Here is a 25,035-nt window from a genome sequence, read left to right on the forward strand (position 1 = left end):
TTACATCAAATATGTGACTTTTAAAAATAAAAATACTATAGGTTTTATGAAAATAATATTCCTATTCATAAGCTTAGTTTTATGAAAAAGAAGTGCTAAAAGTGGATGAAAGGGTGACATCAATCATGTTTTTATACGAAAAAAACCCGAGAAAGGTTACATGACAAATCATGTGTTAACAAAGAAATTATATATAAAAAATATGCTAGATATAAAAATATGAAATGTTTATATTCATAATCATGATATCATATTAAACTGTTACAAAGAGCAATATTAAAAAACAAAAAAGTCAAATCATGTTCTGACAAAAAAAGGGACTTTAATAATTCAATGATATTTTGAAAATATTAATTTACATATTCATAAGCATAATTTAAAAAAAAAAGTCCATTATTTAAACGAAAAAGGTGACTTGAAAAATTTTGACAAAAAATATGCTTTTTTTTCACAAAAATATGATTTATATTTAAAATGTTTTAATTTTATTATTTATTATTTCTTATCTGAATGCAAAACAATCATGTTTTGACAAAAACTCTTTGTTAGTGTTAAAACTGTTTCACACATATTCCTTTGTCCGTTCAGTGTCTATAGGATATTTACGATGTTAGTCTTTAAGGTAAACAGAGAGTCTTATCTGGGCTCACACATCTCCCCCTGGTATATCCTCTTGTCTAAACAGGAAAACACTTTAGGTCAACCTTTTGTGTGTGCGTGTTCGTGTGTGTGTGTGTGGACTGTATCATCCTGTGTGTATAAAAACGTGTCTGCCACCTGCAATAAACGAAGAGGAACATTTTGCCACATTCTGTGTGCGGTGTGATTCTTCCCTGATCAGAAAAGACATTACGGGTCTCGCAGGTCGTTTGGAAAACTTCTCCAGTCATTTCGTTTTGGGCATGATAAAAATCTAACAGTTTTGGTGTCAGAAGCGAGATACTTTCCGACAATATCCAGAGGGAGATCACGCATCAAGGTGAGTTTAATGTATTCCCTTGTTTGCGGGGATTGTCCCGCTTGCCAGCTAATAGGGCTGCATGTGTGTTCGTGTCTTGGTTATGCATTAATTGTTTAATTAATGATAATTTCCTTTGGTGGGATGATTTCGTCGCGACATGGTTTCCCTCACCTTAGATGTAAGATGCAAGATTAGAAGACGTTTTTTACGGTCTGTCTAATATAGTTGATATTGTCTGAAGTAACCAAAAGAATCCACGATAATTTTTATATGTCCGAAAAAAAATAGATAAATGAAAAATTAATTGTTAAAAAAAAAATTCATAAATTAAAAAGTCAGAGAATAGAGAAAAGAAACTAAAGAAAAACTGACATTTTGAAAATAATTTTTTTCTTGTTTTGGCTTTAAAGTCTATTTTTTTCTCCTAACTCCTAACTAAATTTGTGATTCAATTGGAGAGACTGGATTGCTCATTTTGTTTGAAGACTGCGATTCCCCTGGTGTCTTGTGTTGTTTGTATTGTCTGAGTGTTAAGTGTTGTGTGTCTGTTCTTTGTTCTGTGTTAAGAAGATAGGTCATAACATTTCTCGCCCATTGCCGGAAGAAAACCCCAAAGATTGGATGTATAGAAATAGTGCCGGTTACTGGACTAATCCTTATTTAGATAATTTGGCAGGATGGAGTGAATGCATGTCGCAGGTAGATAATTTTCCTAGACATGGGTCATTCAAGACCCGCGATATGGAAAATGCGTATTCTATGGTGAACGGTGGATGGGGCGATCCGAATTGGGACTACACTTATATGCGTGAGTCCTATGATAAATGGGTAAATATGAAGAAGTACTGGGACAAAGGTCCAGAAAGAGTCAATGCTTCTAAATGCTCTTTGAATAAGAAACAATCACCTCCACCATACAATTCGACACCGTCTACTAGTCCTGGTGTTTATCCTGCGCTGCCTGTTGATACATCTTTACAGCCCGCCTTTGCATTTGTACGAGAGCGAAATGAAGTACATGTTAAACCAGCGAAAGCTAGTGATATTGATGCTATATGTAGGAGTCTTCCTATTCCAACTAACCCCACGAAATATGTACAGATCTTAAAAAGCCACACTCGGTATGCACAGTTAACGGGCCCTGATTTTAGAACTATTCTTTTGCGTACATTGGGAGATGATGTTACAGAGGAGTTGATAATAGAAAAATGTCCGATTCTCGCGCGAGTTAATGATGCCATTACAGGCGAGGGCACGGCCGCGAAGCGTCACCAGATTTTTTGGGAAAATGATGCCAATGTAATGCAAATGTATACTGAGTTAAAGGATTTTCTGGATAACAGAATTGCATCCAAGCGTGACATTTCACATGCAGCTAACACTAGGCAGGGTTTTAAAGAAACGCCATCTGCCTTTGTGGTGCGTTTTAAAGCAGCATGGGAGAATGATTCTAAACTGCCAACTGATGATACACACAATGTGTTGTTTAAAAATACTTGATTGAATAACATGAAAGCTTCTTAGGCTCAAATGATTCGCATCAAGACAAACAGAGAACTTGAGAAGTCGGTAGATCAGTTCTGTGCTAGAATTAGAGATTTAGATGCTGCTGGAGGTTTTCAGTCCGCTTCTGGTTCAGTTAAGTCTGAACCCACTATGTTCTTTGCTGCAACAGGAAGTGGTGCATTCCAGCCACAGTACAAAACTCAAGGAGGAGGTTTAAGGAAAAAGGGGAGTTGCAATTATTGTGGGAAGCTTGGTCATTGGTTTAGAACTTGTAGAAAGAGAATGGAAGATGAGAAAAGGGGCATAGCCACTCAGCGAGTAGAGAATGCAGACCAGCATGCAGTTGTGCAGAGGCCCACACTCGCCTTTAAACCTTTTAGGAAGAGATATGATGCATAAAATGGGAATGGAAATTCTGTTTTTTGAAACCAATGTCTCACTGTCTTTTCCTTCTGTCCTCATGCTCTCAACTGAGCCACATCCACATCCAGAAGATTTCTTCCATGGTAGTACAGAGGTCCTGCCTGATGAACCGAATTTAGGTGAAGTTAACCCTAAATTATGGGCCTCTCACAAAGATGAGGCAGGTTTCATCCAGGTAAAACCGTATCATGCACTCATGAAATGACTGACAGTTTCGCTGCCCTCAAGAAGGCTATACAGTCTGCTCCAGCTCTAGGTCTTCCGAATTATGCTAAGCCTTTTCACCTCTATGTGCACGAACGTGGTGGTACGGCTGCGGGGATCCTAGTCCAGGAACATGGTGACAGATATCGCCCTGTTGCGTATCTTTCCAAATTTTTAGACAACATAGCACAAGGGTTGCCTTCATGCTTGCGTGCAGTGGCTGCTGCGGCTCTGATGGTCCGGGATGCTGAGAAAACGGTGCTGTCACATCCTTTGATACTGTACACCTCACATCAGGTAACAGCTATTTTACACAACCTCAACACACAACATATGACAGCACAACGTAGATCTGGTTATGAGACCACACTCTTGGCAACGGAAAACTTAACTATTAAGCCTTCTTCTCAGCCGCATTCAGCTGTAGTAGCTCTGCGTGATCTGCTAGACGATATTGACGTAGATGGTTTTGACGACGCACATGATTGCCTTGAAAACATTGAACGAGAGACCACTTGTAGGCCCGACCTCTTAGATACGGCCCTGGAAGAGGGGGATTGCTTATATGTAGATGGTTCATGTTCAAAACCCTCTGATGGTGTGTATTTATGTGGATATGCGGTTGTAAGATTACCTGATGTAACAGTTGAAGCTAAATCATTACCATACACATCAGCACAAGCTGCAGAATTGGTCGCACTTACAAGAGCATGTCAGTTGTCTGAAGATAAAGTAGTGACTATATACACTGATTCTAAGTATGCTTATGGTGTTGTGCATGATTTTGCCAAAACATGGAAGCAAAGAGACTTTAAAATAGCTGATGGAAAGCCAATAGCACATTTTTAATCTCATAGGCGACCTTTTAAAAGCTGTTCAACTCCCTGCCAAAGTGGCCATAGTGAAGGTTAAAGGACATGCCGTAGGTGATTCAGAGGAAATTCAGGGAAACACATTAGCGGATAAAGTAGCTAAGGAAGCAGCTAAACAACCAGTAGATTTGGACACAGTACATACAAATCCTGAGATCTCGATGATGTCACATATCTCCAATATACCAGACATTGACCTAAAAATACTTCAGAGTCAGCCTACTGAGGAGGACATAAAGTATTGGGCTTCCAAACAATGTAAATCAGATTCTGCTGGTATCATTAGAGATGTAGATGGTAAAATTGCTCTGCCTAAACTAGCTTTAATAGTGTTGGTGAAGCATTACCATGGGATGTCACACATTAGCATAGCTAAAGTCATACAGGCTATAAATGCATTATACTGTATTGCTGATGTAGCTAAAACAACCAAGCTAGTGTTGGATTCATGTTTGACTTGCGCCAAAACTAACATACATCGACCTGTACAACATACTGCGCTTACTTTTCCTGAAGCCCCTTTCCAACACCTACAGATAGATTTTACACATATGCCACCTGTAGGAAATTCGAGATACCTGTTGGTTATAGTTGACAGATTCAGTAAGTGGCCAGAAGCATTTGCATGTGCGACAGAGAATGCTAAAACTGTTGTCAAAATATTAACGAAAGAGATCATCTCAAGGTTTGGTATTCCTAGTGTGATTGAAAGTGATAACGGCACACCTTTTGCTTCGAAGGTAACACAGCTTTTGGCTAATAGCTTAGCAATTGACTGGCATTTTAATATTCCCTATCACCCACAGTCAGCTGGAGTGGTAGAGAGAACAAACAAAACCATTGAGGAGCGTGTTACTAAAGCCTGCATTGAAACAGGCCGAAATTGGACTGTTGTTCTCCCGGCAGTACTCACAGAAATGAGAATGACTCCATCTTCGACTACTAAATTGTCACCTTTTGAAATTCTAATGGGCCGGCCTTTCCTGACCCAATGGGTCAGGGGATGCACTGGCATTTCTTCCTTAGGTAACCTGGAAGTGATGGTGGACGACTACGTTTCTACCCTGGTTGAGAAATTGAATTCTATCAGTGCTGATGTTTCACTAACTCTTCCTCTGCCCACAGATAAGCCAACACACCCTTTTGTGCCTAATCAGCAGGTCCTGATAAGAAGTCTGAAGCCTACCAAGGTCGGTGAACCGAAGTATCTGGGTCCAGCGACTGTTCTAGCTGTAACCAGAACTGAAGTTCTGACTGATTATCAGTATTGTATTGTATCAGTATCCACAGTGGATACACGCAAGCAGGATCAAAACAGCACCCATTTAATCTGTGCACTAATTGATCTGTTGGCCTAAGAAGCCTGCCTACGTGAGTGTTCAGGGCTGAAACAGTTGAGAGCCCACGGAAAGATCCTTTCTTTATAGTAGAAAGGGGGCCACCTCCGGGGTGAAGATCTGACTCACTTGACTGTTTGTTTAGCTTACCCTGATACCCGCTCTAGGTCTAAACTCTATAACAATATGTGCATAGTTGTAATTACACTCCTAATGTTGTTTAACCCCTTTAAATACTTTATTCAGGGAGCTCCACGTCTGCAAGGAGAAGAGACTTGGCTAGAGCATCCGGATCCACCTCATGCATATGCAACCAACATGTGGTGGAGACTAGCTAATCACACTGCTAAATCTGTGAGTGGGATGGGAGATTATGTATGTACACTTATCCCTCACAGCACACATGAGCTTCCAGTTGTTGCTATCGACCTAGTTCCACTGATGAATCGAAGTGTGTGTCTTCAATGAGCAGTCCTGACTCTGTCTGGCAGTGTCCATATAAAGTGCTCCAAGGTGCTTCTAATTCCACTAGTCTCCGTCTTACTTGTTCAATGAACTATAGCCAGATAAATGTAACTCTTAGTTTTTTCTGTGCCACCTGTTAGTCTAGGCATTGTACTCCAAATACCTAAGCATCTTTCTTGTGTTTCCCGAAGTAGTGGAAGTAAAGTTTTAGGAACCATTCCGTCAGTTTACTGTAATACTACGGAAACTCGACCCCTTAATTATTCTAAAAGGGACTGCCGTGTATGTATATCTGTCCAAAAAAATGAAAGGCAGGCTCTGGCAGGACATATAACCTTTGCCAGGATATTGGCTAATTGCCAGAGTAACTGTACGTTTGAGCGCATACCAGGTTCACAGGGAACACTGGCTGTTAAAGATTGGTATTGGATATGCGGACATACGGTGTATACAACTCTCCCAAACGACTGGTCTGGAGTGTGTGCACTGATTCAGCTACAAGATGCTGCCTTAATTGTAAGGCCTATTACAAGTCATAGAAGGCCTAAAAGGAGTTTAGAAGAAAGATCAATATTTAGTTTAATATCTAGAGATAACCCTGTCCCTAAGGAACATCGTCTTTGGAAAAGTGCAGAAAAGTTTTTTGAATCTCTTTTTCCATCTGTTGGTGTGGTTAATCTGATGATAGAAGTTGAGGTAACCAGGTATGAGTTAATCTCTTTCATGAACGCCACCACAGCTATGATGCAAGGAATTAGAGAGGAACTTCGAGGTTTGAGATTAACTGCCCTTCAAAATCGGTTGGTTTTAGATCAACTCACTGCTATACAAGGTGGAGTATGTGGTGTTTTAGGTTCTACCTGTTGTACCTATATACCCGATAATTATGCTGATAGTCATATTATCGAACAAGCACTGAAAAACATCAATGAAGCCTCTCGACGTCTTGGAGAACGTGAAACAACTGCTGAACAAAGTTTTTTTGGAAAAGATTAGGAATTTGTTTACGAGTGTTGAACACTATTTTGTTTTAGGAATGATTCTTTTATTGATTGTTGGAATTGTACTATGTATGTTGCCATGTTTGATGACGATGGTAAGACAGGCCATAAAGGCCTCGATTGGAGTGGTGATGATGAAGGATTATTTGCATGTTGGGAATGAATGAAATAGATTCTGTATGTTGTTGTTTTTCTTTATCTTTCAATTTGCAGTTTATGTCACAGGTTCTGTTCCCAGGATGAACATCCTATGTTTTGGTGTGTGATGCTAAATCATAAATGATTTAAAGTGGCCATTGTTAGTGTCAAAACTGTTTCACACACATTCCTTTGTCCATTCAGTGTCTATAGGATATTTACGATGTTAGTCTTTAAGGTAAACAGAGAGTCTTATCTGGGCTCACACATCTCCCCCTGGTATCCTCTTGTCTAAACAGGAAAACACTTTAGGTCAGCCTTTTGTGTGTGCGTGTTCGTGTGTGTGTGTGGACTGTATCATCCTGTGTGTATAAAAACGTGTCTGCCACCTGCAATAAACGAAGAGGAACATTTTGCCACATTCTGTGTGCGGTGTGATTCTTCCCTGATCAGAAAAGACATTACGGGTCTCGCAGGTCGTTTGGAAAACTTCTCCAGTCATTTCGTTTTGGGCATGATAAAAATCTAACACTCTTCCTATTTATCAAAAAAACATGATAGATTTTATGATAATATAAATGTTCTTATTCATGAACTTTCATGAAAAAACGTTAAAAAGTGCAACAATTGTACCAAAAGGTGACAATCATGTTTTGATAAATAAATTGACTTTTTTCATACAAATATTAAACTTATTTTGAAAAAAAAATTTTTTTTCTATTTATAAGCTTAATTGTATTTTAAAAAGTTAAAACATGCAATACATGAACAAAAAACGAGTAAGGTGACATGACAAATCATGTTTTGACAATAATATGATTTTTTTCATTAAAAATTAAAACCTTGTTAAAATATGAATGAGCATATCTATAAACATATTTTCATAAAAATCATTAAAAAGTGCTGGAAGTGAATAAAAATAAAAAAAATGTGACATGACAAATCATGTTTTGCCAAAAAAAAAATTCTAAAAAAAAAAAATATATAATAATTAGGAAAATATGAGTTTTTATATTCATTCATTCATTCATTTTCTCCCGCTTATCCGTAATTTGGGTCGCGGGGGCAGCAGTCTAAGCAGGCCCCCGCCTTCGACTGCTGCCCAATCCTCACAGCACTGTCCCTTACGGTCCCTCCTGCAGGTGGTGAGCCCACGGGAAGGTGGCCCCACGTCACTCCGACGTCACGGACCTTGATATTTCCCTCGTAATTGACCCCAGGAGCATAGAGGGTTAAGGGCCTTGCTCCAGGGCCCAAGAGTGGCAGCTTGGCGATACCGGGGCTTGAACCCCAGACCTTCCTTTTTATAGTGATAATCATCATTTCATGAAAAACTGTTAAAAAGTGATCAAAAACGTGATGACTAATTGTTTCAAGAAAACATATGCCTTTTTCACACAATATGGCTTTTTATGAAAATAACCCAGGAATTATAGTTGCACAAGTCAGTGCACTCTTAGTGCCGGTGCCAAGCCTGGAAGTGTAGGTTAGAGTTGGTACTTTAAATGTTGGTACTATGACTGGTAAAGGAAAAGAGATAGCTGATATGATGGAGAGGAGAAAGGTAGATACAGTGAGGAAAATAAGTATTTGAACACCCTGCTATTTTGCAAGTTCTCCCACTTAGAAATCATGGAGGGGTCTGAAATTGTCATCATAGGTGCATGTCCACTGTGAGAGACATAATCTAAAAAAAAAATAATCCAGAAATCACAATGTATGATTTTTTAACTATTTATTTGTATGATACAGCTGCAAATAAGTATTTGAACACCTGAGAAAGTCAATGTTAATATTTGGTACAGTAGGCTTTGTTTGCAATTACAAAGGTCAAACGTTTCCTGTAGTTTTTCACCAGGTTTGCACACACTGCAGGAGGGATTTTGGCCCACTCCTCCACACAGATCTTCTCTAGATCAGTCAGATTTCTGGCCTGTTGCTAAAAACACGGAGTTTGAGCTCCCTCCAAAGATTCTCTATTGGGTTTAGGTCTGGAGACTGGCTAGGCCACGCCATAACCTTGATATGCTTCTTACAGAGCCACTCCTTGGTTATCCTGGCTGTGTGCTTCGGGTCATTGTCATGTTGGAAGACCCAGCCTCAACCAATCTTCAATGCTCTAACTGAGGGAAGGAGGTTGTTCCCCAAAATCTCGCAATACATGGCCCCGGTCATCCTCTCCTTAATACAGTGCAGTCACCCTGTCCCATGTGCAGAAAAACACCCCCAAAGCATGATGCTACCACCCCCATGCTTCACAGTAGGGATGGTGTTCTTGGGATGGTACTCATCATTCTTCTTCCTCCAAACACGTTTAGTGGAATTATGACCCAAAAGTTCTATTTTGGTCTCATCTGACCACATGACTTTCTCCCATGACTCCTCTGGATCATCCAAATGGTCATTGGCAAACTTAAGACGTGCCTGGACATGTGCTGGTTTAAGCAGGGGAACCTTCCGTACTATGCATGATTTCAAACCATGACGTCTTAGTGTATTACCAACAGTAACCTTGGAAACAGTGGTCCCAGCTTTTTTCAGGTCATTGACCAGCTCCTCCCGTGTAGTTCTGGGCTGATTTCTCACCCTTCTTAGGATCAATGAGACCCCACAAAGTGTGATCTTGCATGGAGCCCCAGTCCGAGGGAGATTGACAGTCATGTTTAGCTTCTTCCATTTTCTAATGATTGCTCCAACAGTGGACTTTTTTTTACCAAGCTGCTTGGCAATTTCCCCGTAGCCCTTTCCAGCCTTGTGGAGGTGTAAAATTTTGTCTCTAGTGTCTTTGGACAGCTCTTTGGTCTTAGCCATGTTAGTAGTTGGATTCTTACTGATTGTATGGGGTGGACAGGTGTCTTTATGCAGCTAACAACCTCAAACAGGTGCATCAATTTAGGATAATAAATGTAGTGGAGGTGGACATTTTAAAGGCAGACTAACAGGTCTTTGGGTGTCAGAATTCTAGCTGATAGACAGGTGTTCAAATACTTATTTGCAGCTGTATCATACAAATTAATAGTTTAAAAATCATATATTGTAATTTCTGGATTTTTTTTTTTAGATTATGTCTCTCACAGTGGACATGCACCTACGATGACAATTCCAGACCCCTCCATGATTTCTAAGTGGGAGAACTTGCAAAATAGCAGGGTGTTCAAATACTTATTTTCCTCACTGTATGTTGTGTGTTCAGGAGACCAAGTGGAAAGGGAGTAAGGCCAGGAACATTGGAGGTGGGTTTAAACTGTTCTATCATGGTGTGGATGAAAAGAGAAATGGTGTAGGGGTGATTCTGAAGGAAGAGTACAGTAAGAGTGTAGTGGAGGTGAAGAGAGTTTCTGATAGGGTGATGAACGTGAAGCTGGAAGTTGAAGGGATGATGATAAATGTCATCAGTGCCTATGCTCCACAAGTTGGCTGTGAGATAGAGGAGAACGAAAAGATTCTGGAGTGAATTAGATGAAGTGGTAGATGGTGTACCTAGGAAAGAAAGATTGGTGATTGGGGCAGACTTTAATGGGCATATGTAGGTGAAGGGAACAGAGGTGATGAGGAGGTGATGGGTAGGTATGGTTTTAAGGAGAGGAATGTGGAAGGGCAGATGGTGGTAGATTTTACTAAAAGGATGGAAATGGCAGTGGTGAATACATATTTTAAGAAGAAGGATGATCATAGGGTGACCTATAAGAGTGGAGGAAGGTGCACACAGGTGGACTATGTTCTATGCAGGAGATGCAACCTGAAGGAGATTGGAGACTGTAAGGTGTTGGTGGGGGACAGTGTAGTTAGACAGCATCGGATTGTGGTCTGTAGGATGGTTTTGGAGGCAAAGAAAAAGAGGAGGAGAGTGAGGACTGAAAGAAGAATAACATGGTGGAAACTGAAGGAGTAAGGTGTGAGGTTCAGGGAAGAGGTCAGACCGGGTCTCTTTAGTGGTGAAGAGGTGCTGGATGATTGTGCAACTACTGCAGAATTGATAAGGGAGACAGCTAGAAAGGTACTTGGTGTGACATCTGGAAATAGAAAGAGACGTGGTGGTGGAATGAGGAAGTGCAGGACAGCATAAGGAGAAAGGGGTTGGCAAAACAGAATTGTGATCGACAGAGAGATGAGAAAAGTAGGCAGGAGATGCGGCAAAAGGTACTGAGGGATGTGGCGAAAGCCAAGGAGAAGGAATATGAGGAGCTGTATAAGAAATTGGGCACTAAGGAAGGAGAAAAGTGGAAGGCCAAGGAGGAGGGTCATGGATGTGGTGAAGGAAGACATGCAGGTAGTTGGTCTGACAGAGGCAGATGTAGAGGACAGGGGGTTGTGGAGACGGATGATCCGCTGTGACGACCCCTAATGGGAGCAGCCGAAAGAAGAAGGCCTCTTATCCTATGTTTGTTCACTTGAAATATGACCTCACCATGGTTCAGACAAGTTTTTTTTGCATATACTTGCAAAGATGTTATGTAAAATAGGCTGCAGCTCATTAGAATTGTATAGAAGAGGTGGAGGTATGCGCTGGAGAGAAGGGGAATAAAAGTCAGTAGAAGTAAGACAGAGTACATGTACGTAAGTGAGAGGGAGGGCAGTGGAGTGGTGCGGGAATTTAGCTCGGTCATAGTCAGTGCCGTTTATATTCCACCTCAAGCGGACACGGACACTGCAGTATGGTACTTACACGAATCAATAACACTTCACCAAACACAGCATCGGGACACTGCGCTCACTGTGGTGAGGGACTTTAACATTGCCAACATCAAGCGCACACTACTGAACTTTCAGCAGCACATCACCTGCCCCACCAGGGGTGAAAGAACACTGGACCACTGCTACACACCATTTAAGAACAGCTACAAGAAACAATCATGTCCATGCCTGTTTACAAACAAAGGCTGAAACAGTAAGCTCCGGTTCAGAAGGAGGTCGCGCGCTGGACTGACCAATCGGTGGCCGCTCTGCAGGACGCTCTGGATGATGCAGACTGGGACATGTTCAGTATGTACAGGACTTGCTTGCTAAGGGCTGGATAGTAAAATCTCATTCACCCTATTTTGCCCCAATAGTGTGCATCCAAAAAAAAAGATGGCACACTATGACTATGTATAGACTACAGACAGCTCAACAGGAAGACCATTCCTGATCGTCATCCACTGCCAAGAATTCAGGATCTCATTGGTGGTTATCGCTGGTTCTCAATACTTGACCAGGGAAAGGCTTATCACCAGGGGTTTATGGCCGAAGGGTTGAGGCACTTGACAGCATTTGTGACCCTTTAGGGCCTATTTGAATGGGTAAGGGTCCCTTTCGGCCCATCAAATGCTATATATATCCTCCAAAGAGGATCCATCGATGATCAGTGGAGAATAGCCGCAGGGAGTTGGTTTGAAAGAGGCAGATATAGAGGACAGAGTAGTATGGAGTCAGATGATCCACTGTGGTAAATGCTAATGGGACCAGGCGAAGAAGATAAGCAATAACTTATATATATATATATATATATATATATATACATATATATATATATATATTTCATTCATTCATTCATTTTCTTCCGCTTATCCGTAATTCGGGTCGCGGGGGCAGCAGTCTAAGCAGGCCCCCGCCTTCGACTGCTGCCCAATCCTCACAGCACCGTCCCTTACGGTCCCTCCTGCAGGTGGTGAGCCCACGGGAAGGCGGCCCCACGTCACGGACCTTGATATTTCCCTCGTAAGGGCATATATATATACATGCATATATATATATATGCATATATATATATATATATACAGATACAGTACAGACCAAAAGTTTGGACACACCTTGTCATTCAAAGAGTTTTCTTTATTTTCATGACTATGAAAATTGTAGATTCACACTGAAGGCATCAAAACTATGAATTAACACGTGGAATTATATATGGAATTATATACATAACAAAAAAGTGTAAAACAACTGAAAAATTTCATATTCTAGGTTCTTCAAAGTAGCCATTCTCTTGATAAACTTCAAGAGGTAGTCACCTGAAATGGTCTTCCAACAGTCTTGAAGGAGTTCCCCCGAGAGATGCTTGGCACTTGTTGGCCCTTTTGCCTTCACTCTGCGGTCCAGCTCACCCCTAAACCATCTCGATTGGGTTCAGGTCCGGTGACTGTGGAGGCCAGGTCATCTGGCGCAGCACCCCATCACTCTCCTTCTTGGACAAAAAGCCCTTGATGCCTTCAGTGTGACTCTACAATTTTCATAGTCATGAAAATAAAGAAAACTCTTTGAATGAGAAGGTGTGTCCAAACTTTTGGTCTGTTATATATATATATATATATATATATATATATATATATATATATATATATATATATATGTATATATATATATATATATATGTATATATATATATATATATATATATATATATATATATATATATATATATATATATATATATATATATATATATCTTCTTCTTCTTCTTCTTCTTTCGGCTGCTCCCATTAGGGGTCGCCACAGCGGATCATCCGTCTCCATACCACCCTGTCCTCTACATCTGCCTCTTTCACACCAACTACCTGCATGTCTTCCCTCACCACATCCATGAACCTCCTCCTTGGCCTTCCTCTTTTCCTCCTACCTGGTGGCGCCATCTTTAGCATTTTTCTACCAATATAATTCATGTCCCTTCTCTGCACATGTCCAAACCATCTCAATCTCGCCTACCTCACCTTGTCACCAAAACATCCTACATGTGCTGTCCCTCTAATAAACTCATTTCTAATCTTGTCCATCCTCGTCACTCCCAACGAAAACCTCAACATCTTCAGCTCTGCTACCTCCAGCTCCGCCTCCTGTCTTTTACTCAATGCCACTGTCTCTAATCCATACAACATCGCAGGTCTCACCACAGTCCTATAAACTTTCCCTTTCATTCTTGCAGATACCCTACTATCACAAATCACTCCAGTCACACTTCTCCACCCATGCCACCCTGCCTGCACTCTTTTCTTTACTTCTCTAACACACTCTCTATTACTTTGCACTGTTGACCCCAGGTACCTGAACTCCTCCACCTTCTCCACCTCTTCGCCCTGCAACCGCATCACTCCACTGCCCTCCTTCTCATTCACACACATGTACTCTGTCTTACTTCTACTGACTTTCATTCCCCTTCTCTCCAGCGCATATCTCCACCTCTCCAGGCTCTTCTTAACCTGCTCTCTACTCTTACCACAAATCACAATATCATCTGCAAACATCATAGTCCAGGGAGACTCCTGTCTGACCTCGTCCGTCAATCTGTCCATCACCACTGCAAACAGGAAAGGGCTCAGGGCCGATCCTTGATGCAGTCCAACCTTCACCCTGAACCAGTCTGTCGTACCTACTGCACACTTCACTGCCGTCACACTGTCCTCATACATGTCCTGCACCACCCTCACATACTTCTCTGACACACCTGACTTCCTCATATAATACCACAACTCCTCTCTCGGCACCCTGTCGTACGCTTTCTCTAAATCCACAAATACACAATGCAATTCCTTCTGTCCTTCTCTATACTTCTCCATCAACATCCTCAAAGCAAATAAGGCATCTGTGGTGCTCTTCCTCGGCATGAAACCATACTGTTGCTCACAGATGGTCACCTCTTCTCTCAGCCTGGCTTCCACTACTCTTTCCCATAACTTCATGGTGTGACTGATCAACTTAATTCCCCCTGTAGTTACTGCAGGTCTGCACATCTCCCTTATGCTTAAAGATCGGTACCAGCACACTCCTTCTCCATTTCTCAGGCATCTTCTCACCTTCCAGAATCCTGTTAAACAATCTGGTTAAAAACTCCACTGCCATCTCTCCTAAACATCTCCATGCTTCTACCGGTATGTCATCTGGTCCAACCGACTTTCCATTCTTCATCCTCTTAATCGCTGCTCTCACTTCCTCCTTACTAATCCTATCTACATCCTGCTTCACCAACTCCACATCCTCCAACCTTCTCTCTCTCTGATTTTCCTCATTCATCAGCTGCTCAAAATACTCCCTCCATCTTCTCAACACACTCTCCTCACTAGTCAACACATTTCCCTCTCCATCCTTTATTGCTCTAACTTGCAGTACATCCTTCCCAGCTCGGTCCCTCTGCCTGGCCAATCGGTATAAATCCTTTTCTCCTTCCTTAGTGTCCAACCTCTTATACAGCTCCTCATATTCCTTTTCCTTGGCTTTCGCCACATCCCTTTATACCTGCTGCCGCATCTCCTTGTACTCCTGCCTACTTTTCTCATCACTCTGTCGATCCCACTTCTGTTTTGCCAACCTCTTTTCCCTAATGCTCTCCTGCACTTCCTCATTCCACCACCATGTCTCCTTGTCTTGCTTTCTATTTCCAGATGTCACACCAAGTACTTTTCTAGCTGCCTCCCTCATCACTCCTGCAATAGTTGCCCAATCATCCGGCACCTCTTCACCACCACCAAGCCCCTATCTGACCTCTTCCCTGAACCTCACACTACACTCTTCCTCCTTCAGTTTCCACCATCTTATTCTTCTTTCAATCCTTACTTTCCTCCTCTTCTTCTTCGCCTCCAAAACCATCCTACAGACCACCATCTGATGCTGTCTAGCTACACTGTCCCCCGGCAACACCTTACAGTCTCCAATCTCCTTCAGGTTGCATCTCCTACACAGAACATAATCCACCTGTGTGCACCTTCCTCCACTCTTATACGTCACCCTATGATCCTCCTTCTTCTTAAAATACGTGTTCACCACTGCCATTTCCATCCTTTTAACAAAATCTACCACCATCTGCCCTTCCACAATCCTCTCCTTAAAACCATACCTACCCATCACCTCCTCATGACCTCTGTTCCCTTCACCTACATGCCCATTAGTCTGCCCCAATCATATATATATATATATATATATATATATATATATATATATATATATATATATATATATATATATATATATATATGCTGTACATATACTTACATATTTATCTGCACTTGTCAATTTGCACAATTGCTACTATTTGCACTTCTGGTAGATGCTTAACTGCAATGACTATCTATCTCTCTCTCCCTCTCTCTCATATATATATATATATATATATATATATATATATATATATATATATATATATATGTATATATATATGTAGATGATAAGTTATTGCTTATCTTCTTCGCCTGGTTCCATTAGCATTTACCACAGTGGATCATCCGACTCCATACTACTCTCTCCTCTACATCTGCCTCTTTCAAACCAACTACCTGCGGCTATTCTCCACTGATCATCGATGGATCATCTTTGGAGATCGTCAAGCGCACCAAAGTCCTTGGTGTTCATCTGGCGGATAACCTCACCTGGTCACTCAACACCAGCTTCATCACCAAGAAAGCCCAGCAGCGTCTCTACTTCCTGAGAAGACTGAGGAAAGCTCATCTCTCTTCCCATATGTTCTACAGAGGGACCATTGAGAGCATCCTGAGCAGCTGCATCACTGCCTGGTCTGGGAACTGCACCATCTCGAATCACAAAACCCTACAGAGGATAGTGAGGACAGCTGAGAAGATCATCTGAGTTTCTCTCCCCTCTATCATGGACATTTACATCACACGCTGCATCCGCAAAGCCAACAGCATTGTGGAAGACCCCACACACCCCTCACACACACTCTTCACCCTCCTGCCATCAGGAAAGCGGTTCCAAAGCATTTGGGCAGTCACATCCAGATTGTGTAACAGCTTTTTCACGCAAACCATCAGCCTCCTCAATCCACTGAACTAAACTGAAACTCAAAGACAGATACACACACACACACACACACACACACACACACACACACACACACACACACACACACACACAACTATGTGTTACTGAACATTACAACCTGAACTCAGCACACACTCTTTACTCATATCAATCCATTCCACCACTATTTATTTATTATTTATACTTACCCATATTGTACCGTTTACATGTTGCTACTGCTGTTTCTGCACTGCATTGTATTTGTTTCTAGTGTTATGTTTATTGTCCCACACTGTCTTGTGTTGTCTTTCTGTACTGTTTTTTGCCTGCACTGTTCACACTCGAATTGCATTTATGTAGCTGTTCGTTTTGTGTTGTAGTTCTATGTTGTTTAGTGTAGCACCAGGGTTCTGGAGGAACGTTGTCTCGTTTTTACTGTGTACCACTATGTATAGTAGAAATGACAATAAAAGCCTCTTGACTTGACTTCTCCACCTCTTCTCCCTGCAACCGCACCACTCCACTGCCCTCCTCTCATTCACACATTTACTCTGTCTTACGCCTACTAACTTTCATACCCATTTTCCCCAGCATGTACCTCCACCTCTCCAGGCTCTTCTCAACCTGCTCCCTACTCTCACCACATATCACAATATCATCTGCAAAAATCATAACCTCTCCTCGTTTGGCCCGTTTCATGGTATTTTTCTTGTCTTCACAATCTCCTCCTCCTGTTTTCCTGTTGATACCAACTTCATGGCAACCAGCTGATCGCAGTTTGGACCTGTAATTGCCAAGTTTGTATTTTATGCTCATTTTCCACCCATAAAATCCTTTGCCCTTACCTGGCTCTGTAAGGCAAGGATGTTTCAACACAAGTGCAGAAGCAACAGTTTCAATTTCCTCTGGTTGTGGGTATGCTTTAAGAGCAAATATTGCCTCTGCAATTTTCTCCAAGATGTGCAACTTAATTTCTCTTAGTACACTTAAAGCCTTGTTTGTTTGTTCATAAACCTCATTTGCTTTGCAAAGCCGCAACTCAACATCATACGAGAAAGTAGGAATTGGAAAAGATGACGGCCACTGCAATGTACTTCTCATATGGCTCTGAACGATGGTTGAAGGGCTCTGGGAGGAAGATGCTGACACTCTGGCAGTATCAAGAGAGGAAACAGATTTTGTATCGGACTGTTCAAGCACAGATAAATCTTTGTCCCACACAATTTTCAACACAGCCCTTTCAGCAGGCAGCTCAGAAATGTCTGTTAAATTGCACAGTTCATTTCCAAAGTCAGGGTCCTCATATTGTAGGAAAATGTCTTCCTGAATCTTCAACTTTGTTTAAAGTTCTGCTTTTAAATTATCCACCGAGTCAGGCAGTTGTGGAAGTTGGACCTTCAGAATATTTTGGGGTGAGATGAAGACCCAAAGCAACATTATCTGAGGGGACAAGAAACCATAAAACAAGTTTTCTCCATGTGCGCATGGCATAATTATAACTTTACATGTCAAACTTTGCAAGCTGCAAAGCTTTCTGTAAATTCACAGAATTGTTTAGAAAACTTGCTTGGCTTTTAATGTAGAAGTAAGACTTTTAGAGATACTATGATCTTTCCTTCTACTTAATATGCTTGTAGTGGGCCGAGATCATTCAAAGATTCAGGATCCAGGATCTCTATCTCTGGATGTATGTTTTCAACAAGCTCGAAGGACCTGTAATGTTCCAAATACCAGGATGAAAGTTTGTCAGAGATAAATGATACACTCTTGTCAACAACCAAAATACTGACAATCCTATAAAATTCTGGCAAACCACTGCACCGCCCTGCAGAAATTATCATGTCCTTAACATATCGCACACCTTGTAGGCGTATATCAGAGCTTAAAGAAACTGTTCTTTGCTGAGGATACTTTTTTGTGACTGCTGCTCTCAGTGTTGGATCTAACGAATCTGTCTCAACACACTGCTGCCAATGAGGAGAGGTAGTATTTGCAACAGTGTCTAATTCTCATGCCCATTGCCACCGATTGTTCCTTTTGCAAAGCTTGATTTGGGAATTTTCTGTGGTTTATTTGTACGATCTGCATACTTGTAGGGAAATGACTTGATGCGACTATTCAGTTTCTCAAGTGATATGAATCCTTTTGAAATCAAGTCCTTCAAACAGAGAGATAAATCAAGAGGGACGATTCCTTCAAATAAATCATGTAAGACATCTGCAGGAAATCCTGTAATTGGATGAAAGTATGATAAGTGCTTGCTCAGAATACACTCGTTTTTTACACCATTCAAGCTACGGTGCTGGTCATCATTTTGAAGTTCCTTCAGCAGACAGTCATGTTGTTCTGAAATTCTTAACGGAAAATCTCCAAGCTCAGTGCTGGCTTTGTTTATTATTGATTGGGCAGAATCTGCAAAAGTTCTCAACAATGAAGCTTTCTTGGAAGCCTGCTAGTCCGTGTGCTCCAAGGTTATCGGCACAGACACAAAACACAGTTCCTTTCATGTGCTGCTGTAGAGCCGGAACAAATATCCCCACCTGTTCCAGTATCTTTATATCTTTAACCGATGGATCAAGGAACCTCTCATAACCAAACAATCGCACATCATCAACCTTTCCAAGAACTGCTAGATTAATTAGACAAAGATTTCCATTCTTCTAGCAATATCTACCACCATTTGCCCTTCCACATTCCTCTCCCTAAGACCATACCTACCCATCACCTCCTCATCACCTCTGTTACCTCACCAACATGGCCATCAAATTCTGCCCCAGTCACCAATCGTTCTTTCCTAGGTTCACTCTCCACCACTTTATTTAACTCACTCCAGAATTTTTCCTTCTCCTCCATCTCACAACACACTGTAGCATAAGCATAAGCACTGATGACATTTAACCCTCTGGAGTCTGCGGGTATTTTGGCCTCTTGAGAGATTTTGACATGCTCTTACATTTGGTTCTTTTTAGTTGCTTTTAAATATATTATTGACAAAAGACTTATTACACTGTATTCAGCACAAACTGGGCTACCATAATATTAAAACAGCTTATATGTGTGTGTTTGTATTTTTGACAAAATAAGGTTTATGCATGGTTTTTGAAAAAAAAAAAAAAAAAAAAAAAAAAAAAAACACTGAAATAAGGCCACATAACCTATAGTAAACATGTTTTCACAAGACTTTTTGAGAACAGATCTTCTAATGTAGGTTTTTTTTTAATCATGTGAAAATCATCCTGCCTGCTTATTCACATTAAACAATACATTGATTTAAAATTTAAAAGACACTTTATACTTTGAAAGGCCATATGCGAAGAGGCGTCGACATGCTGTGACTGACAGCTTTGTAGACAATGGGTCGCATAATAAGCTGTCGATTACATAATGAGCTGTGGATCACTGAGCCAGGATCACGGTGAGAAGTACAGTACAAGAAAGAATGTGTTTCTTTGTGGTTTATTTAAAATTGCATCAAAAATCCCTGTGCCACTCTTGAAAGCAGTTCCTGTTCAACTGAAGACACAGGTGAACATCGCATGCCAGGCATTTCCATGGTGTTTTGTGGTGCTAACTGTAAGAAAGATTCCTATTCAGTTGTATTTCCACGCTTCACCACTAGAGGCAGACATACAGTTTACCAAGCAATGACAAGCTCATGGTAGTTAGTGTTAGCTTTGATGCATGCTACCATTCACGGCTAAATATCTTCTAGGATGATAGATTGCTTTGCATGTCTTACGGATTGTGTCCATAAGCGGTTTCACTCTGAACAGACGATCATGTTCAGATGTGCTCCTCTTTCAGTCATTTTCTTTGTCTGCATCTGGCGGACTCAGGTGTACATTCCACGAAATTGTCCTGTATCTGTTCCTTGACATAATTGTTGCTGGAAAGGGAACTGTGAAAATACTGCTCTGTTGCCAGTAGTCTATGATGGAGGGCTACTTTACCATTGCAACGTAAAATAAGAGCCTAATGTAGCAATACATCTCACTCACGGTTACATCTCTCCATTTGTATTTGCGTCCCTTGGCTATTGACTTGGCAGCTTAAGCATTTGGGTTGTGGCACAGAGTTGACACAACACTCTCCGGGAAAAAACATTTTAAATAGACTAAATGGAGAATAAGAGTCAGAAGACCTCAGTTGAGGTCCAGGTTCACGTGCGGGCAGGAATCGCAGAGTCTGTGGAACTGTGTCGTTATCTGTCTGATCCTTCCATGACATGGTGGACAGTCTGTGTGCTGCCTTTGCCCTTTTTGGAGCAGGTGCTTGATCACATCTGTTTATGAAACACACACACACACACACACACACACACACACCTGATTGTGTCATTGGTAAAGTTGTTTGCATATGTCAAGCAATGCAATAATTATTCAAACTAAAAATTACATTACATTACATCTTCTCCCGCTTATCCGAGGCCGGGTCGCGGGGGCAGCAGTCTAAGCAGAGATGCCCAGACTTCCCTCTCTCTAGACACTTCTTCGAACTCTTCCGGGGGGACACCGAGGCGTTCCCAGGCCAGCCGGGAGACATAGTCTCTCCAGCGTGTCCTAGGTCTTACCTTCCCGGGAAGGCGTCCAGGAGGCATCCGGAACAGATGCCCGAGCCACCTCAGCTGACCCCTCTTGATGTGGAGGAGCAGCGGCTCTACCCTGAGCTCCTCCCGAGTGACCGAGCTTCTCACCCTATCTCTAAGGGATCGCCCAGCCACCCTGCGGAGAAAGCTCATTTCAGCCGCCTGTATCCGGGATCTTGTCCTTGCGGTCATGACCCAGAGCTCATGACCATAGGTAAGAGTAGGAACATAGATTGACCGGTAAATCGAGAGTTTCGCCTTGCGGCTCAGCTCTTTCTTCACCACGACAGACCGGTACATCGACCGCATTACTGCAGAAGCTGCACCGATCCGTCTGTCAATCTCCTGTTCCACCCTTCCCTCACTCGTGAACAAAACCCCAAGATACTTAAACTCCTCCACTTGCGGCAGAAACTCTCCACCAACCTGAAGTGGGCAAGCCACCCTTTTCCTACTGAGGACCATGGAATCTGATTTGGAGGTGCTGATTCTCACCCCAGCCGCTTCACACTCGGCTCCAAACCGTCCCAGTGCGTGCTGAAGGTCCTGGTCTGATGAAGCCAACACAACATCATCATCTGCAAAGAGCAGAGACGAAATCGTGTTGTCACCAAACCAGACACCCTCCGGCCCCTGGCTGCGCCTAGAAATTCTGTCCATAAAAATTATGAACAGAACCGGTGACAAAGGGCAGCCCTGCCGGAGTCCAACATGCACCGGGAACAAGTCTGACCCTTAGTAAAGGGCTCCGGACCCCATACTCCCGGAGCACCCTCCACAGGCCGCCGCGAGGGACACAGTCGAATGCCTTTTCCAAATCCACAAAACACATGTGGACTGGTTGGGCAAACTCCCATGAACCCTCCAGCACCCTGTAGAGGGTATAGAGCTGGTCCAGTGTTCCACGGCCTGGACGAAAACCACAGTGTGGTTTTGTGAACAGTGTGGTTTTCGTCCAGGCCGTGGAACACTGGACCAGCTCTATACCCTCTACAGGGTGCTGGAGGGTTCAAACTAAAAATAATTTAAGAAAATATAAAATATGTACTTACTCAGGATGATTCTTTGTTAAACTCAAAATGGAGCGACGCCTGCGTGGCCTGGTGTGAGTTTTCAGTGAAGGCAAGGGTGATGCAGCCACATTCCTAAAACTAACCAAACAATATATTTCAGGATGATGAATACACTTGAACAATATATATTTGTTAGCATGCATTGTATAGCCTATAGGCCTATTTGTTGATGGGCAGTAGGACAGATAAATGTTTGTTGATGGGCCATAGACCATAATGCATCTCAGACATTTACACCATCACCATTTACAGCTGAGCAAATAATATTGTCATTGATAAAGTTGTTTGCATATGTCATACAATGCAATAATGATTCAAACTAAATATAATTTAAGAAAATATAAAATATGTACTTACTCAGGATGATTCTCGGTCGAATTTAAAATGGAGCGACACCTGCGTGGCCTGGTGTGAGTTTCAGTGAAGGCAAGGGTGATGCAGCCACATTCCTAAAAATAACCAAACAATATATTTTAGGATGATGAATACACTTGAACAATATATATTGGTTAGCATGCATTGTACATATAGCATTTACACCTCAGCATTCCGGAACATCTCTGCTAGCTAACACTACATAACAGCCTTTCAGGATGATAAGTGAGACTAACCAAAACTGAACTGAGGCTAAAATATAACCTTATATAACGTCAACAATATTTAGGGCATACAATTACAAACAGTTAATGTTACAAATGAGCAGATATTGGCGGATGTTTGTTGTAACATTAAAAAGCAATGCTAACCAAAGCTAGGCAGAGATGTCTACAAACAATATTAGTTTTATATGATCAGAATGTAAGACTAAATAACTTACTCATTGTAGCAACTTGAATCGTCGGAATCGCAATCTTCTTCGGATGAAAATATAAATTCTTCATCACTGTCCAAAACCATCTGAAGAGCTTCCTCACCGGTGTAGCGTGTCAAATCGCATTGTTTTATGCCACTGTCCGGGGGGCGTGTGACTCAACGTGTGAACTATTTTACCTGTAAATAGCGGGGGGGCGTGTCCGGTCGCAGCTCATTATCGGATAATGAATCTGTGCCTCTACTTGGTTTCACATGATTTATATTCATTGGAAACATATGTTTTTTTATTTCACTGACTTATTCTAAAACTACATACTTTAAGCTGTCTAACGATATATTTTTTATTTCCGTGTGTCAGCTATTGGCCGAGTTTCAGCGCTTTTTGATGACGTGTTTCTAAACGAAGATCACGCAGAAAAAGGTGACAGATGGCGCACCCTGACTATTTTATTCATTTAAAAAAAATACAATTCAATTCATTTTTATTTGTATAGCACTTTTAACAATGAACATTGTCTCAAAGCATCTTTACACAGATAATGTGGTGATTAAAAGTAAATATATTCTTTGTAAGTAAGTTTGTCCCTGATGAGCAACTGGGGCAAGGAAAAACTCCCCGAGATGGCATAAGGAAGAAACCTTGAGAGGAACCAGACTCAAGAGGGAAGCTATCCTCATCTGGGTTGCACCGAATGTCCATTTGAAGCAGATATACAATTTTGCAGGGTACAGTGATGATGATCAGAAGCAAACTGTATTCCTGAGTCAGTGTAGGAGACTGTTGACATTAACTACAGTCCAATCCATCCTCAAAGCGCCCGTTCTTACTCCGGAATTTCATGGAACCACCCAAGGCGTTGATGAGAAACCGTCCCAGGCTGCACAGAGTGGCCTCCACTCGAAGAGAACACTATCCAGAGGCAGGCCTTGACGAAGTGGGAAGATCCACGGAGGGGAGAGGGGCAGGAACAATGGTCACTGGAGCCTCAGGAGCAAGTTTAACTCGACCGAGAGAGAGAGAGAGAGAGAGAGAGAGAGAGAGAAGAGGGTGACAGGAAGAGAAGGATATGGATTATTAAGTGTCCTTATTGTTGTATAAAAGTTAATGTCACTGTGCAGTTTGGACTCTGGCAAGACTCGCTATGGCAGCATAACTAAAAGGGAGAACCAGAAGGTAATACAGACATGAGGGATCTCTGCGATAAGAGACGACCCACCACACCACCGTCAACAAACCTGAGTGAACGTGTGAGAGTGAGGGGATGACAGCATACAAATATCCCAGTTCACCAAACACTCTATATCCATGCTCCCTCCAGATCTGAGCCTTTACCTAAGAAAAAAATCTACTGATTAAAGGCTTGACTGAATAAATATGTTTTCAACCTCAACTTGAACACTGAGACTGTGTCTGAGTCCCAAACACTGATTGGAAGGCTGTTCCATAACTGTGGGGCTTTATAAGAAAAAGATCTGCCCCCTGCTGTAGTCTTCAATATTTGAGGAACCAACAGATAGCCAGCACCTTTTGATCTAAGTAGGCGTGGAGGATCATACTGGTACAGAAGTTCACTCAGATACTGCGGTGCAAGACCGTTAAGTGCTTTATACGTCAGTAGTAGTATTTTATAATCAATGCGAGATTTGATTGGGAGCCAGTGTAGACTGATTAAATCAGGGGTGATGTGGTCATATTTCCTAAATCTAGTGAGGACTCTTGCTGCGGCATTCTGAACTAACTGAAGCTTATTTATGCACTTATTTGCACACCCCTACAGTAAAGCGTTACAGTAGTCTAATCTAGAAGTAAAAAAAGCATGAACTAGTTTTTCTGCATCCTGTAACGACATCATATTTCTAATTTAAGCCATATTTCTAAGGTGAAAGAAGGCGATCCTGGTGATATTATTCACGTGAGCCTCAAAGAAAACGTT

General features: G+C 41.7%; 4 long non-coding RNA genes across 4 annotated transcripts in view; 2 read left to right on the top strand and 2 right to left on the bottom strand.

Annotated features, from left to right (window-relative positions):
* Positions 1-658, bottom strand: part of LOC310733427 — a 447,063-nt gene extending 446,405 nt beyond the window's left edge. Inside the window, exon 1 of the long non-coding RNA XR_014535741.1 lies at positions 569-658. This is a non-coding gene — a long non-coding RNA (uncharacterized lncRNA). The remainder of the gene's footprint in view (positions 1-568) is intronic.
* Positions 1-25,035, top strand: part of LOC310733402 — a 465,189-nt gene that overhangs the window by 409,323 nt on the left and 30,831 nt on the right. The window lies entirely within an intron of this gene.
* On the top strand, positions 586-7,324 carry LOC310733419. The gene is made up of 2 exons (XR_014535731.1): positions 586-713; positions 7,225-7,324. It is a non-coding gene; the product is annotated as an uncharacterized lncRNA (long non-coding RNA).
* Positions 20,519-23,319, bottom strand: LOC310733408. Its single transcript, XR_014535718.1, has 3 exons — positions 22,646-23,319; positions 22,268-22,360; positions 20,519-20,912 (listed from the first exon to the last, which is right to left on the bottom strand). It is a non-coding gene; the product is annotated as an uncharacterized lncRNA (long non-coding RNA).

The sequence above is a fragment of the Silurus aristotelis genome (assembly GCF_946808225.1).
Source record: "Silurus aristotelis genome assembly, chromosome: 11".
Lineage (NCBI taxonomy): Eukaryota > Metazoa > Chordata > Actinopteri > Siluriformes > Siluridae > Silurus > Silurus aristotelis.